General features: G+C 45.0%; 1 long non-coding RNA gene across 1 annotated transcript; it reads right to left on the reverse strand.

Moving 5' to 3' along the window:
* Positions 1-1,947: 1,947 nt before the first annotated feature.
* Positions 1,948-16,404, reverse strand: LOC138766165 (uncharacterized). The gene is made up of 4 exons (XR_011358687.1): positions 16,350-16,404; positions 12,551-12,671; positions 7,013-7,144; positions 1,948-2,073 (listed from the first exon to the last, which is right to left on the reverse strand). It is a non-coding gene; the product is annotated as an uncharacterized lncRNA (long non-coding RNA).

The following is a 16,404-nucleotide window of genomic DNA, read 5'->3' on the forward strand; positions in this document are numbered from 1 at the left end:
AATGGCCGGAGTTGTCCTTTAACTGTTACGCTGATACAGTCTGATATAATGTACATAAATCACCTGCCTGATCCACCAACTCTGCTGAATCTCCTTGCCTAAAAACCCCTTGATCTCATATGCTGCACAATGAGAACACAAAGAAAAGTAAGCCATATAGAAAATGGGTGGAACTTCATGCAAAACTAAACAAACTTCTTCATAAAGTGAAAAAAAAAAATCAATATTATTGGTACAAAAAAGGACTAAAAGTGACAAGACACACAAGATAAAATCATTTAAAAAACACACAACATACAAGGAACCGTATATGATAAGTACGGTATCAAAGACCCACCAACATAATAGCACTGATTGTAATGATACATAAGATGTGATATAGAATCAGTATCCCAAAAATACAATAGAACCTACAATGGAAAAACGATGGCAACAAAACAGAAAAGTGACAACCAGGTGCATCAAATCATACAAATAATAGCGGTAACAAAAGTAAATATCACCCATGTCGGGGACCTCTGAACCCCACCCATTCCGTCTCAGACACAAGACTTTCTCAAGGGTTTCTCTTCATCTTGTGCCTGAGATAGAACACGTGGGGTTCAGAGGTCCCCGACATGGATCCCTCCATTTGGCTGATAATTATTAGTAATAAAGGTAACAATTACTGATCGGGTTGTGTAATACAGCCTTAAAGTGACACTGTCCCCCCTATTTGCATTCTGACATCTCTACACAGGTGTAAAGGGTAAATTTTGCGGTTTTCATACCGTATTTTATATCATACGTCATGGTGCTTGTTCAAGTAAAAAGTGACCTTTTATCAACTGCAGATTGAGTTAAGTGGGCGGGGCCTCGCGGGATGACCGCCACTTAGCCCCGCCCACAACGGCACCGTTGGCCCCGCCCCCTCGCTGGCCATTTGTGGGCTGACCTAGAGGGGGTCGGGCCTAGACCTTTAGGCCAGCCTGTTCCAATGGCCGTCGAGGGGGCGGGGCCAACGATGCCATTGTGGGCGAGGCTAAATGGCGCTAATGCCGAGGCCACTTAGCACAATCTGCAGTTGATAAAAAATCACTTTTCACTTGAACAAGCACCATGACGTATAATATAAAATAAAGTATGAAAACCGCTAAATTTACCCATTACACCTGTGTAGAGATGTCACAATGCAAAAAGGGGGTGACAGTGTCACTTTAAGTCTTCTCCTGGCTTGTTTTACTGATTTTGGTTTTCTACTGGCTTGTTTTACTTAAGCCCCTATTCCACGGGCCGACTGTGAGGAGTAAACAAGTGCTATCAGCGCTCCTTTGCTCCTCGTTCCCAGCTTGCTGTCACCAATATTACACGTGGAGGCAGCGAGCGGGTGAGTGCGAAAGGGGCCGCGGGGAGCTGCGGGCGGGCTGCCCGGGTGATCACTAGATCGTCCGGGCAGCCCATAAGGAATAGTGGCGGTCTGCTGCCGCTGCTCCTATTCCGCAGGGCGACGGCAGCAGATCGCTGCTATGACAGTCGTTTGTCTTTCAACATGTTGAAAGACAAACAACAGCAGCGATCAACCGACATCATTCATGTCAGCGGATTGTTGCCTTCCATTGCACAGGACGATTATCGGCCGTAACGGCCGATATCGGACGAATAAGGCCGATAATCGTTCTGTGAAATAGGGCCTTTATCTTTGGTCCTCTCCTGGCACGTTTTACTGATCTCTAACTCGTGCAAAGTTTTTATTAATGACATTTGCAATTTAAAAATCATGTTACATACTGACAGAACAACATTAAGCACAGACGCCACAATTCCATAAAAGACCATAAAGATATCGGCCAGAAGAAGGAAGATATAACTACAAGCCACCAGGAGGTTTGCCAAAGAAGCCGCCATCTAATGCAGACTCTGCCCGAGTGGCATGACTCTAACATTGAAAGTCTTTGCCCTCTGGAAGTACATTGTCCTGTCGGCATCCTGCATTTGCCAACATTTGATCTTATGAATCGGCGGCCCAGTGAACGCTTGGGCAGTGAAACGAGGTTGTGTGAACAGCGCCATGTGCTCAACTGCAAACCTACAGTCCTGGGAATACAAGAAGAAACAACATAATAGTAAGAACATATAATAAACTGTCTCTTTCAACACAGTAGGGTTTTTGTATGTTGAACTTAATGGAGTTTTGTCTTTTTTCATCCTTATTAAAGAGAACCTGTCAACGGGGACGCGGACACAGAGCCCGCCCGACCCCCGGTGCAGCTCCCGGATACTTACCCTTTGCGATGAGTCCCGTTCCTGGAGCCGGTCCCGGGACAAAGATATGAGCGCCCGAAGCCGTGCGCGCGCGCCGCTGAGGTAAGTCCGACGCTCATAGAGAATGACGGAGCCGTCATTCTCTATGGGCATCGGACTCATCTCTGCTCATTTGCATACAGCGCGCGCACGGCTTCGGGCGCTCATATCTTCGTCCCGGGACCTGCTCCAGGAACGGGACTCATTGCAAAGAGTAAGTATCCGGGAGCTGCACCGGGTGGTCGGGCGGGCTCTGTGCCCGCGTCCCCGGTGACAGGCTCCCTTTAAGTATATCTGAACGTCAATCCTGAACGTTTGGCATTTGATTACTGGTGGCTGAAGTAGTTGTATGCAGCAGTAAGGAATCCAGGAAAACATGGATACAGTCTATGGCCTAGGACTCCCTAGGGCAGTCATGTCAAACTCTGGCCTGTGGGACAAATGGCATCTGGCCCGCCATCATCACATTAGCTTATAATATGGGTGTTCCGGACATCCACTCGGACCACCAATATTATAATCTTGTAGGCCACAGGCTGTTTTAAGCCTACAGCCTAGGAGTATGTGAGCGGTGTCCTGACACTGGCAGCACACGTCATGTGCTGGGCCGCCCCCCGAACCCACTCTACCCCTGGATACGGCCCCCCCCCCCAAACCCACCCTACCCCTGGATACGCCCCCCCCCCCCCGAACCCACCCTACCCCTGGATACGGCCCCCCCCCAAACCCACCCTACCCCTGGAGACTACAGCGGAGGGCTGGCTACTATATGAGACTACAGAGGAGGGCTGGCTACTATTTAAAAGACTATAGGGGAGGGCTTGCTACAATAGGAGACTACAGGGGAGAGCTGGCTGCTATATGAGACTATGGGGGAGGGCTGGCTACTATATGAGACTATGGGGGAGGGCTGGCTACTATATGAGACTATGGGGGAGGGCTGGCTACTATATGAGACTATGGGGCAGGGCAGGCTACTATATGAGACTATTGGGGAGGGCTGGCTACTATATAAGAGACAATGGGGGAGGGCTGGCTACTATATAAGAGACTAAGGGGGAGGGCTGGCTATTATATGAGACTATTGGAGAGGGCTGGCTTCTATATGAGACTATTGGGGAGGGCTGGCTACTATATGAGACTTTGGGGAGGGTTGGCTACTATATGAGATTATTGGGGAGAGCTGACTACTATATGGGACACTTGGGGGGCTGGCTACTATTTGGGCACTATTTGGAGGGCTGGCTAATATGTGGGGCAATTTTGGTTGGGTTGACTACTACATGGGGCAATATTAGGGGGTTGGCTATTACATGGGTTGGGGTTTAATCATGTCATAGCAATTTATCATGTCATTTATCATAACGCACAGCGCTGGGAGACACACACCACTTTTCAGTGATTATCAAGGTTGGCCCACGACTTTGCCCAATTTTTTTTATTTGGCCCACTGTGTATTTGAGTTTGACACCCCTGCCCTGGGGCTTCATCCGACTTCTCCAGGCCAAGTTAAATGCCAAATGCGCAGGCTTGGATGAACCCAAGCGTGCTCAAGATTTGTCCTCATCTACTTATAACGAATTTGCCACCAAACTATGGCACCAATGGCCCATTAGGGTTATTCAGATATTATCACTAAAAGCACAGAATACATTCAATTTAAAAAACAAGTGAAGATTAGCACCAGTATAAGCCATACAGCATAAGGCTATGTTCCCACAGCGTACCTTTTCGTAAAAGTACGGCTGTTGTTGCCGATTGCAACTTTGTACGAAAAGACAAGCTGCCTTATCTTCTATGGGATCCCGGCTGGAGCGTATACACATAGTATACGCTCCGGCTGGGAGCTCTCACGGCACCGTAGAAAACTGACATGCAGCCGCACGCTCAATAGTGTGCAGTGGGGAGTTCTGATGCGGGCGCGCTCAGATGCACCCGCATTAGAACTCTGCGGCATGAAAGATCATTCGGCCGGTACTGTAGTACTGTAGTACCGGCCATGATGATCTTTTCAGAGACCGGCCGGTCCAATACGCTGTGGGAACATAGCCTAAGGCTGGCTTTTACTTCACTTCCTGGTGGGGGATTAAGGGGGGGAAAGATCGGGAAGGGGGGCAGATAGGTGATTGAAGCATATTACAGTTATATAACTTTGTAATGTGTTTCAATTACTGGGAAAAAGCTTTTCGCTTGAGTTGTCCTTTAATGGTAAATATTTGCTTTTATTTTAAAACCACGGCTGTTGTATTGAAATAATGGCAGTTAATTTACTATTACGATTCACTCCCATATTTATTATAAACCTGAAACATCATCTACTATCTGGAGATATTTTACGTCTTTTCTGCAATTTTCATTGTTGCTAATATACTGTAAGAAATTGTAGGCATGATATTATTTTATTGTATTTAGACAATATCACTAAGGTTCTACTATTGTGAGCAATCTCTGTAATCCTAATTATTTTCACATGCTCCTTTTGAAATGTTGTCTTGCTTTTGCCTACTTAATAAAATATTGTTAAAAAAAAAGAAAAAAAAGAAATAATGGCAGTTATTTATCGTTATATGGCGGCCATCTGCTCAATTTCAACAGTGTGTGGACAGAGCCTTTCTGTGTTTTCAATCCACTCCTGGTTGAGGTTGCAAAATACTGACCAAATACTGACTGAAATATACTGTGTGTGAACCCAGCCTAAGGCTGAGGCTACAAGACTACTGGGGCCACAACAGAGGTTGCGCAATATACACCATATTGCACTATGTAGACTGCACTACATTGCACCTAAGGCCAGTAAATAGGGTTGCGTTGTGATCTACAAATGGTTACGACAATTATATGGAATCTGAGATTGGTTCCTTGTGACTGCTGGGTCGTGGTTGAGGCCACTTTTTGGTCACTTCTCTTAATTTACACAAAGCAACATGGAGACCCTTCGTTGTACACCCCCTGTCATAGCCAAAATTGCTGTCTATCCCTAGCTCTTTTGATTTTTAAGAGGAACTGTGTAATGCCTTAACTCCCCTGTGGTGGCGCTGTAGGGGGATTACAAGTAGATCCATCAAGCTGTCTTATAGTAAGGTTCTCTTGGTTGTCCATAGCAACCAATCACAGCTCAGCTTTCATTTCACCAGAGCAATGTGAAAACTGAAGGCAGTGGGCAACAAGGAGAATCTTACTATAAGACAGTGTGATAAATCGCCCAAATGGTTTCTGATTTCCACAATTTACAGCTGATTTCTGGCGATCCCGTTGGATAAGAAGAACTATGCTACATATCGGATCCAATCAGATTCCAGCTTTCATTTTGAAAAAGGCCTCTGAACAATAAAAGCTGAAGTCTGATTGGTTGCTATGGGCAACTGCTCCTTGATCAATCTTCCCCATGTCAGCGACAACTAGTTAGTTACGGATATAGGGAGGAGATGAAACTTCAGACTTAGGGCCCTATTACACGGGACGATTATCGTGCGAAAAATCGTTAAATCGTTCGAATTTAAACAATAATCGTTCTGTGTAATTGCAGGCAACGATCGAAAATTTGTTCATATGTCGTTGATCGTTGATATAGATCTGAACCTAAAATTATCGTTAATCATTCGCTGTGATTCCATGTTCATTCGCTAAAGTTCCGAGTTTTTTCACTAATCGTGCAGCGTAATTGCACATTCTTCATTGTTTTTCTTGGATCAGAAGGAATAAACGATCATAGTAACAATTGTAATAACGATCATAGTAACGATTGTAACTAGCGATTATCGATCTGTGTAATATGGTGAACGATTTCAGGTTAACGATAAACAATTTAGTTTGCGATCGTTAATCGTTAGTCGTTAAAAATCGCTCCGTGTAATAGAACCCTAACTTTTACCTCAGCTCTGTCCTGTCACAACCCCTTTGGGAACAGACACAAAGCAGAACTACTGCGCTCTTCTGCCCCTATAGTGAAGCAAAGAGTTTTAAATCGGTTATCCAGGAACAGAAAAACATGGCTGCTGTCTTCCAGAAACAGCGTCACCTTTGCCCTCAGTTTGTCTGTGATATTGCAGCTCAGTTCTATTGTAGTGAATGGAGCCAAGCTGTAATACCACACACAACCTGAGGACAAGCGTGGTTGGAGGAAAGAAACTAAAGGGGATATTTATTAGGACCGGCATTTTCAGTGCTGGTCTTAAAATCGTCCCGGCGGCACAGAGGCTCGCAGGATTTTTGTAGAGGTGCGATGCCGCTAAATAAATCCCGTGCGCAGGGAGGGGCTCTGGTGCTCAGAGCTGGCGTACATTTCACTAACATTTTTCAGCTAGAAAAATGTTACATGTGACGCGCACAGAGACCCCCTTCATGTGGCTGCACCCTTATCGCACCCTCTCCCCACCGTCTGGTGCGAGGGGAGCAGCGGGATGAGATGAAAATAAATTATTATTTCACATCTGGGCCCTCTGCACCACAAAATGGCGCCTGAGCCACATCTTAAATGCCCCCCCTCCTCCATGTTTTATTTTGTAATCCTCTTTAATTAATCTTATAGGGGAATTTTCACATTAAAAAATGACAAGTTGCTCAGTCTTAATGGTTTTGAGGCAAAATCCATGGTCGGGTGTGTGGTGGGATATTCTTCCCTGTGTGGATGCAGGTGGTGTATATGGATTGGTGAGGAGGGGCAGCTCAGGCGTTACCTGGTCAGCCGCACGGACATTATATGGATTGTTATACAAATAGATGCTAAACATACCCTATAAAAATGGGTTATTATCCACAAAGTTGTCACTGATGCCAAAAAAAGAGCTCCCTCTTCAGGTCACATGGGGTAGTGCAGCACAATCTGAGAGCGCCCTCTGGTCTAATTAATAATGGATTATTGAGGCTGAAAAAAAAAACCCAGATACATCCACATCTCCATAACTACAGAAATTACAAATATTTCACTGTAACAGAAGCCAACTTTATTCTGTAAAAATGGTATACAGATATTTCATATGGATGTTTAAAGGGGTCATCCAACCTATTTTCAGGAGTATGGGGGTACGACACTTGGCACCCCCCATGCATCAGCCATTTAAAGAGGCTTCAGTTTTCATGTGAGCTCTGTGGCTTCTCCTGTTTACCATCCCCTGTACGTGCATTGCTCTATTTTTATTGCCATGAATGTTACAATATTGTAGTACGGTGCACCCTCCGAACCATAGGGGGAGCTCATTGTCTCCTATTCACAGATGCCTGCAAGTAGTCTGGGAATTCTCCCTTATGTCGGCCGACAATTGGAACATACAGGGGAGTAGTCAACAATAACTATAGGTCAATGGGGTCAAAACAGTTTCTCCTTTTGTACACAGAAATCATGATGTCAGTGTTAAAGATAAATTAAAGTTATACTATATATATATATATATATATATATATATATATATATATATATATATATATATATATATAAAAGCACATCCTACACATTGTGTTTTAGATGAAATGAAAAAAAAAGAAAAAACTGTGGTTCTGCAGCCTGCAGGTGGATATTAACCCTGAGATGTGGATGTGTAGATCGCACAAATGCACACTCACCTGCTTGGTTTGTACACATTAGGCATGACTTTTAATATGGGCTTATAGGTGTGTAAGGAGAGCTGCTGCCTTGTCCCTTCCGATTTCCCTGGCTGTGGGATTGGGACCAAAATACAGACAATCTTACAAAAACAATGCATTCCCTTACATCCCCATTGGCATCACAATCTATAAATCAACAAAAAAACAGACGGTGGTTAACTCGTAGCCCTACAATAAAGAATACATCTACATAATAATACCGGGAATCCCGGCCTCTTGATTGAAGTGGAGTTACTGTGCCCGAGTTCGGAAGTTTTAGCGCCAAGGAATCCACCATTTTTGTAAGATTATCTGGGCATTTTGTTTTAGAAAATACAGTTGTGTCCTACACATGATCAGGATGGTTTGTCTGTGGGTATAAGGTGTAAGGTGTATTTTTCCTTGCCCCTGGTAGCCAGAATCCTGCTCCACACTGACGAGGGGCAAATATCCCAAAACAGCTGTCTGTGGATGGATGCCTAGCCTTGGTCCCTAGTTATGTCGCAATACTCGCCACAGAGTTGGACTTTGACACGAAAGGGGCCACCCTGGTATTTCCCTATTTATGTTCCAATACTCACAACTGAGTGGGATCTCCCCACTGGGAGGCACCCCGTGGCAACAGGCTTTCCTTCTCTGGAGGGATATCTGGCTATTCCTATGTTTTGAGATTTGTAACTGAGGCATATGGGGCTCTCCTGACCAACCATTGGCAGATTATGTCTGTGAAGATAGGGGTCGGGTGTGATGGAAAAACATCGCCGACCCCTTTGTTCTGGGAGAAATAATCCGCAACAATAACCTTCTAGCAAAAGCTTATCCCTTCCCTCAGAGAACAAAGGAGCGCTCCGCCATGCCAATGTTCCTATGTATTGGGAGGATGGGGGACAGGACTGGAGAGTGACCTGGCCGTAAGTTATTAAAGGTGTATGGAGACTGTGGCATGGTGGGGCTGTAAGAGGCAGTTCTATGCCTCTGGAGTGGGAATTGGAGTTCAGGTGGAGCTCCTGGTCCAGATACTCCACTCCAGTCCAAGAGCTAATGAGGCTCTGAAACCACCTGGTGGATCTATTAGAGACTCCAGAGCTGCCCAGGTGAGGTCTCCCAGGTGAAGACTCCCCGTGTGGGAGAGAACAGGCAGTGCTAGGCCTGTGGGAGCTGCAGACAAGAAGTCTGGGTAAGACCAGTGGAGCTGGTGATATTGAGCATTAGGCTCATAAGTGACAGCTAGGGAAGCTGTGGTGTTAGTCAGTGGCTAGACGGCCTAGGTTTTATTTTATTGGCAGTGTTGCCTATGTCTTGTGTTTTTTGAACGGATAAATAAAGCTGACTGAGGTCAGTATAAAGCGTACAGCACTGACTGGACTACAATTTGTGATGTGCCAACCGTCTCAGGCCCAGGAGATGGCGATCCCAGCGAGTGAGTAACCCCCAGATTGTCACATATGGTGGAGGATTGCTGTGGGCAGAAAAATGGCACATGAAGTTTGTGGCTGAAATTTAAACCAAAAACCTGTGAGATGCTGGTGGGTGGAATCCCACTGCTGGTTGACCTGGATTGTCGCCAGGAGGTGTCCAGGGTCCACCCGGATATTATACTGTTTGTGAAGAGTCGACCAGAGCCGTATGGTAAGACTATTCTAATTGACTTTAAAACTTGTTATGGGACAGTAAATCATGTGCTGGAGGTCTGTGCGGAGCTTCAGGTGGAGTTCATACTTGGCAGAGACTTTCCTTATTTCTGGCAGTTGTGGGAGGGAGAGTCCCCAGTAAAGTGTACTGTACCACTGCCTAAGTGGGAGGAGCCAGGAGAACCATATACAAAAGTCCCAGAGTTACCAGTGGGTGGAGCCTTACTGTCTTACTGTGTGAACTGTGACCAAAATAAGTCCAAATGTTCAGCAATGCTACCAAGTGAGGAGAAGAATCCTTTGGCTGACAAGACCATCCTGATGTCTGATGAGATTATTGCACAGTCTGAACATGGACTTGAAAAGTCAGATGAAATTAATGATAATGTATTGCATGCAATGTGTATTGAAAATGTCACCCAGCAGTTATATGATAGCAGTAAGGTCATGTCAGATTTGCTGCCTAACATGCATTTAACCCATAACTATGTCCCACAACCTAAGCAGGTAAATGATGGGTGTACTACAGCGTTAGTTCCAATGAATGCAGAGTGTGAACTAACCTCTAAAGCAGAAAAAGCAGCAGAGGGGATTCGCTCTAGTGTGCCCCTAAAGGTCATGATGTGTAATGACGAGAAGATTGCATGTGATGAATGTGCTGTGCTTCCCCTAGAGGTCATGGTGTATAATGACCAGATGATTGCATGTGATGAAGGTGCAGTGCTGCCCCTAGAGGTCATGGTGTGTAAGGACCAGAGTATTGCATGGGATGCATGTGCTGTGGTTGAAAGCAATACAGAGAGTTTGGTGGCCTTTACTGAGTCAAGTGAAGCCAATGTGGTTGCTAGTGGCAACCAAATATCTGCTGAAGATAACAAGGAGGGTAAGCAGACTCACAAGCCCATGGGTTCATATGCCAAGAGAGTGACCTACAAAGTCAAACAGCATGTGAGAAGTGACTGTGGCAGTAAGCGGTATGTATGCTGGGTTTGTGGGGCACGTTTTTCCCAAAGTGATGCAGTGAGAATGCATGTGGTGCGGAAACATTGTGAAAATGTGTTGTGTATTCTCAAACCTAAACTATGTTCCTACAACAGCTGTGCTGTGCCCAATAGGTATCTCCGAAATAAAAGAAGGGGAAAAAGTGACCAGTGTGAATATGGTTGTAGACTGAAATGTTGCATGGAGATAGCCAGATGTGCTTGGCCTGGTAGGAAGCCGTATGCACGTGGTTTGTCTGAGAGCGCCCCCTGTGTCTATGACAGTAAGCCTGGTGTGGGTGACCGTGTTACAATGCAGAGCCAGATAGACCTGAGTGGTGCATCCAGTAGGGTTAGTGAGGGTCACACAGTAGCAGCATCCAGTGAGGTTAGTGGTGGTCACACAGTAGCATCCAGTGATGTTAGTGGTGGTCACACAGTAGCATCCAGTGAGGTTAGTGGTGGTCACACAGTAGCATCCAGTGATGTTAGTGAGGGTCACACAGTAGCAGCATCCAGTGATGTTAGTGGTGGTCACACAGTAGTAGAACAGCCACCGCTTATTGTTATAGAATCTCTTCTTTGTCAGGTCCCAGAAGCTGTTCCTGTGACTAATGTGAACATGCCTCAAGTAGCAGGTGATGAGATGGTGGCCAGAGAATGTCCGGCTGAAGAGCTTGTGTTGGCTCACACATTACCTCTTACAGGGAGTCTTGAAGTTACTGAGGCTGATGTGAATAATGAAGAGGTAACTTTGGAGGAATCATGTCCTCAGTACCAAGATGTGCATGAAGGAGCTGGTATGAAGACTTTCACTTTGGAGACTGAAAGTGAATGCGGTCTGTATGTTGCCCTGTCTGAAGTGAGAGGTAGTGAGAACTGTCAGTCAATGTCTGAGCCGAGTGTCACTCATACAGTCCCATCCAATGTAGCTGGAAGTGAGAGGTTTCCTGTTGCCGAGGGTAACAGCCTGGATGTTACCAATAAGGGAACCCAAATTACATATGAGAACAAGGACTGTGTGCACGCTGAGAGTGGTTCTCAGTACAGCCGTCCGATGCATGTCTCCACTTATGGACGTGGTCATGAAAGAAATGAACGGCAAAGTGAGAAAGTGGGGTACGGTGGTTCTGTGTTATGGAAAATGCGGGGAAAACAAAAACCTCATGAAAAGTGTGATGTGTGTCCCCAGAAAAAGAAAATGAGGCATGAATGGTGTCACATCTTACCCCAATGTAGGACCTTTGACCCAGGAGGGGGTGTTAATAAAGTGACAAGTCCTATGGCCTTTGTCAGGGGGGGAGGATATGTGGCATGGTGGGGCTGTAAGAGGCAGTTCTATGCCTCTGGAGTGGGAATTGGAGTTCAGGTGGAGCTCCTGGTCCAGATACTCCACTCCAGTCCAAGAGCTAATGAGGCTCTGAAACCACCTGGTGGAGCTCTATTAGAGACTCCAGACCTTCCCAGGTGAGGTCTCCCAGGTGAAGACTCCCCGTGTGGGAGAGAACAGGCAGCACTAGGCCTGTGGGAGCTGCAGACAAGAAGTCTGGGTAAGACCAGTGGAGCTGGTGATATTGAGCATTAGGCTCATAAGTGACAGCTAGGGAAGCTGTGGTGTTAGTCAGTGGCTAGACGGCCTAGGTTTTATTTTATTGGCAGTGTTGCCTATGTCTTGTGTTTTTTGAACGGATAAATAAAGCTGACTGAGGTCAGTATAAAGCGTACAGCACTGACTGGACTACAATTTGTGATGTGCCAACCGTCTCAGGCCCAGGAGATGGCGATCCCAGCCAGTGAGTAACCCCCAGATTGTCACAAGACCTTTACAATCAAGGTTCCTATTAGATCTTGAAAACAATGAGGTTTTGATACAGAAAGTATACTGAAAACACATACAACTTTTATAATAGACAAAACTGCATTAGAATACTCCTAATTGTCCACTTACCAAAAAGTACTAGAATTATGGCAAATGCGAATATTGATAATATGTCTACCACTTGTGCCATCCTATGACCACCTACTTAGCCGTTCAGATCCTTAACCAGCATGCAGTCCTCCTAAACAGAGCCTTCTTACCTCTTCTTCACCTAGTATCAGGTTCTACAAGCAGCCAGCATTCCTGCGGCAGAACTACAGACTCTGCGGTGCTGACGGTAGCTCAGGTCTGTGATGGTGGGGCCTGGGCAGATCCTCAGGGCTGGATCGTAAAAGGAGAAATGAAACTGTTAGAAAGGTTTTCATTCTCAGTACTTGTCAGACCAGTGCTTCGGACAACTTTTTTTCGCAAATTCCATGAATATGGCAACACTAGCCCAATAGTGCCATCTGTTTCATTCTAGCACAGCTCCAGCCATGTGTTACATTACTGTACCAGGGTCATGTGATCACCTACCTGACCTCCAGAGAAAATCAGTGTGTGGACAAAAGCTGAAGACTAAACATTTTTATTAAACACCTCAATTGTGGTTATAGGTCAAATCATTATCTTCTCAAGACCGTATTTCTGTGACTCAGAATAAGCATCAAAACTGAATATAGTGTGAATTGTCAACAACCCACTTATGTATCTAATCAGTTCACCTGGGTAAGAGGCAGCACCTGCAGTGATGAGACTGTACCCTCTCTATCTGCAAAACTTGAGGCTTTATGGGAAATGTAGGAATATTAGAATATTGAAAAATCATTTCAGTGTGGAAGTAGAAATCAGTATGGATGAAAACTAACCTCCACATTATTCTCCAATGGTAGACTTCGCTGCACTATATAGTGGTCACCGTATCGGTCATTGAACACAATGGCCATAGGTTTCCGAATTTATTGATTTCAACAGAACAAAGGCTGTTGTGCTTCAACTAGGGCCGTTGTTTACTGTGGCTGTACAAAAGAATGAACATGTCTATTTTCTACGCCTGTTGTTCGTAAACAACGGCCATACATAGAGTGTGGCCGCTCTGCTGGCTGTAGTGTGAATGAAAGTCAATGGTCAATGTGACATGGTCCCAGGACAAGAGTATCACTGTTTCTGGGTTGATGAATCTTCTTTTTCAAATTCCAAAGAACCCCTTGTATAGAGAATGTCCACACTAACTATAGAAATATTTACATACAGTGAAATTATTTTGTTCGATAATCCAGAAAAACTGATAATCCAGTAAGGAGTTGGAATAAGACAGAGGTCTCATATTTTATATTTCCCTATTGACTCCAAGTACACAGTGGGGGAGATTTATCAAACTGGTGTAAAGTAGAATTATCTCCGTTGCCCCTAGCAACCAATCAGATTCTACTTTTTATTCCTCACAGATCCTTTGAAAAATGAAAGGTGGAATCTGATTGGTTGCTAGGGGCAACTAAGATAATTCTACTTTACACCAGTTTAATAAATCTCCCCCATAGTGTTCATAGTTGCCAACATTTGAACATATTTTCCAGGGACACTTTAGTGTTGACTACAAGAGGTGTGGCTTATTGTGGGTGTGGTCTGTGTGTAGCCTGTGTGGTTTGTGGCTTGTCACCTGTCTTTTTTCAGAATTTTCCAGTTAGAAGAATACAAAGAGAGCATTACACACCGCTGAATTAGGTCCCCTGTATAATATACCCCCACTATCAGGTCCCCAGCATATTACACAACCCACTATCAGGTCCCCAGCATATTACACAACCCACTATCAGGTCCCCAGCATATTACACAACCCACTATCAGGTCCCAAGTATATTACACACCCGCAGCTATCAGGTCCCAGTATATTATACACCCCAGTATCAGGTCCCTGCCTAATACACACCCCACTATCAGCTCCCCAGTATATTTCAAGCCCCACTATCAGGTCCCCAGTATATTACACACCCCTCTATCAGGTTACCAGTATATTACACACCCCACTATCAGGTTACCAGTATGTTACACACCCGACTATCAGGTCCCCAGTATATTACACACCCCACTATCAGGTCCCCAGTATATTACACACCCCACTATCAGGTCTCCAGTATATTAGACCACCCACTATCAGGCCCCCAGTATATTACACACCCCTCTATCAGGTTACCAGTATATTACACACCCCACTATCAGGTTACCAGTATTTTACACACCCCACTATCAGGTTACCAGTATATTACACACCCCACTATAAGGTCACCAGCACACAGTATAACATGATAGGATTAGATACAGCAATACGGTAGACAATATAATACTGGATAGGATTAGGTACACAGTTGCGGAGAAAGTATCACATAAAAGGATGAGATACAGTGACTCAGCAGACGCTATCGCAGTTGATGAGCTTAGATACACAGCTAAGCAGGAAGTGATACAGTTGTAGCTGACAACATGGATGACACAGGGGCCCGCTGTCTGCGATCTGTGGAGCGCCAGGAGTGATGGTGGTGCGCACACTGCTGAGCCAGTGGATCACAGAGCCCCCGGCTGCTGGCACTCCGTGTCATTGCCTGGCTATGGTAGTAACGGCCCTGTTTAAAGCCCTCATTAGGAGTGCTTGGCAGCTTGGCAACTATGGGTGTTTTTTTTTTCTCCCAGCCCAAAGAATGAACCTGTCCGTTATTTGGCACAGGTGGAGAGTGAAGCGGGTGGGGATGAGCATGTTTTCCTTAGTGTGCTCATATTGCCAACAAAACCAGGAGTGGCTTGAAAACACAGAAAGGCTCTGTTGATACAATGTTGAAATTGAGTGGATGGCCGCCATTTTATGACAAATAATGGCCGTGGCCCATGTTTAAAAATAACGCCAATTATTTGCCACTAAATAATGGCCATCCACTAAATTTCAACAGTGTGTGAACATAGCCTGTGTTTTCAATACATTCCTGTTTTTTGGTTGCAGAAAACTTACCAAAATACTGTGTGTGAGCATGGCCTTAAGAGGTTTTCGAGGATTAAAAAAAAATGTATCCACAGGACAGGCTATCAATAGTTGATTGGTGGGGGGCACATGCACAATTGTTTTATCCTAGACACGTAAAAAAAAAAAAAATTACGTCAGAGACATAAAAAATATGTAATCGCTCGGTGTCTGAATGTTTAGGGGTAAAAGTCTGAGCTTAGTGCGTTCTCACCTGGCTCTGTCACTTGACAGCTGCACAATGTAAAGGCCATATTACACAGCACAATGTTCCTGGGGGAAGCAAGTGCTGACTTGTCAGTTCAGAGCTGCCCAAACGATCCGTACGTTATTCGGGTTGCCCATTGACGTATTACACGGAGCGACAAGCAGCAGACTGTAGCTGACATAATCGTGATCTTTCAGCATGCTGAAAAACCCCAATTAGCCGATATCATGCATGTCGGCTGATCGTTTCCCTTTAAAGTGTGCTATTACACTAAACAATTAGTTAAGGCCGATAATCATTTAGAGTAATAGGGCAGACACAACAAGAAGAGGCGTCCAGTTCTGCTCATTCTCCTGCCTGGTCGTAGTCTAAACACTCATGCCTCAGCCGATAAAAACTCTTGACATGTCAGTCATTGCTTTAAAGCATTCAAGGAAAATCGCAGAATGCGTTGCTGCTACATAAAGATGATTATTTCTGCAGCGCACTGTACCAAGATGCAAGACACAGGCCCACTAGTCTCAAAATTATTCTCCGCTGTTAGAGCTTTAAATCAAAGCATGTGTGACAGTACAATTACATGGGATGTTCCCTTTGGAAAATAAAACGCTGCATGGCTTGTCAATGCAACTAGCAGCTAACAAAAAACTTCCTGCTGCAACCCACATTCTGTGACAAAAATAACTAAAATTCTGCCTTTTCACAAAGAAACAGCGCCCCTTCTGTCCATGGGCTGTGTCTGGTATTGCGGCCCTGCCTAAACGTACTGCAACTCAGCTTTATTTACTTGAATAGACCTTACCTGTTACACCAGACTAAGCAGTCAGTCATACGTTGCCCCATAAAAAACACTAAAC

The sequence above is a fragment of the Dendropsophus ebraccatus genome, chromosome 10, assembly GCF_027789765.1.
Source record: "Dendropsophus ebraccatus isolate aDenEbr1 chromosome 10, aDenEbr1.pat, whole genome shotgun sequence".
Classification (NCBI taxonomy): Eukaryota; Metazoa; Chordata; class Amphibia; order Anura; family Hylidae; genus Dendropsophus; species Dendropsophus ebraccatus.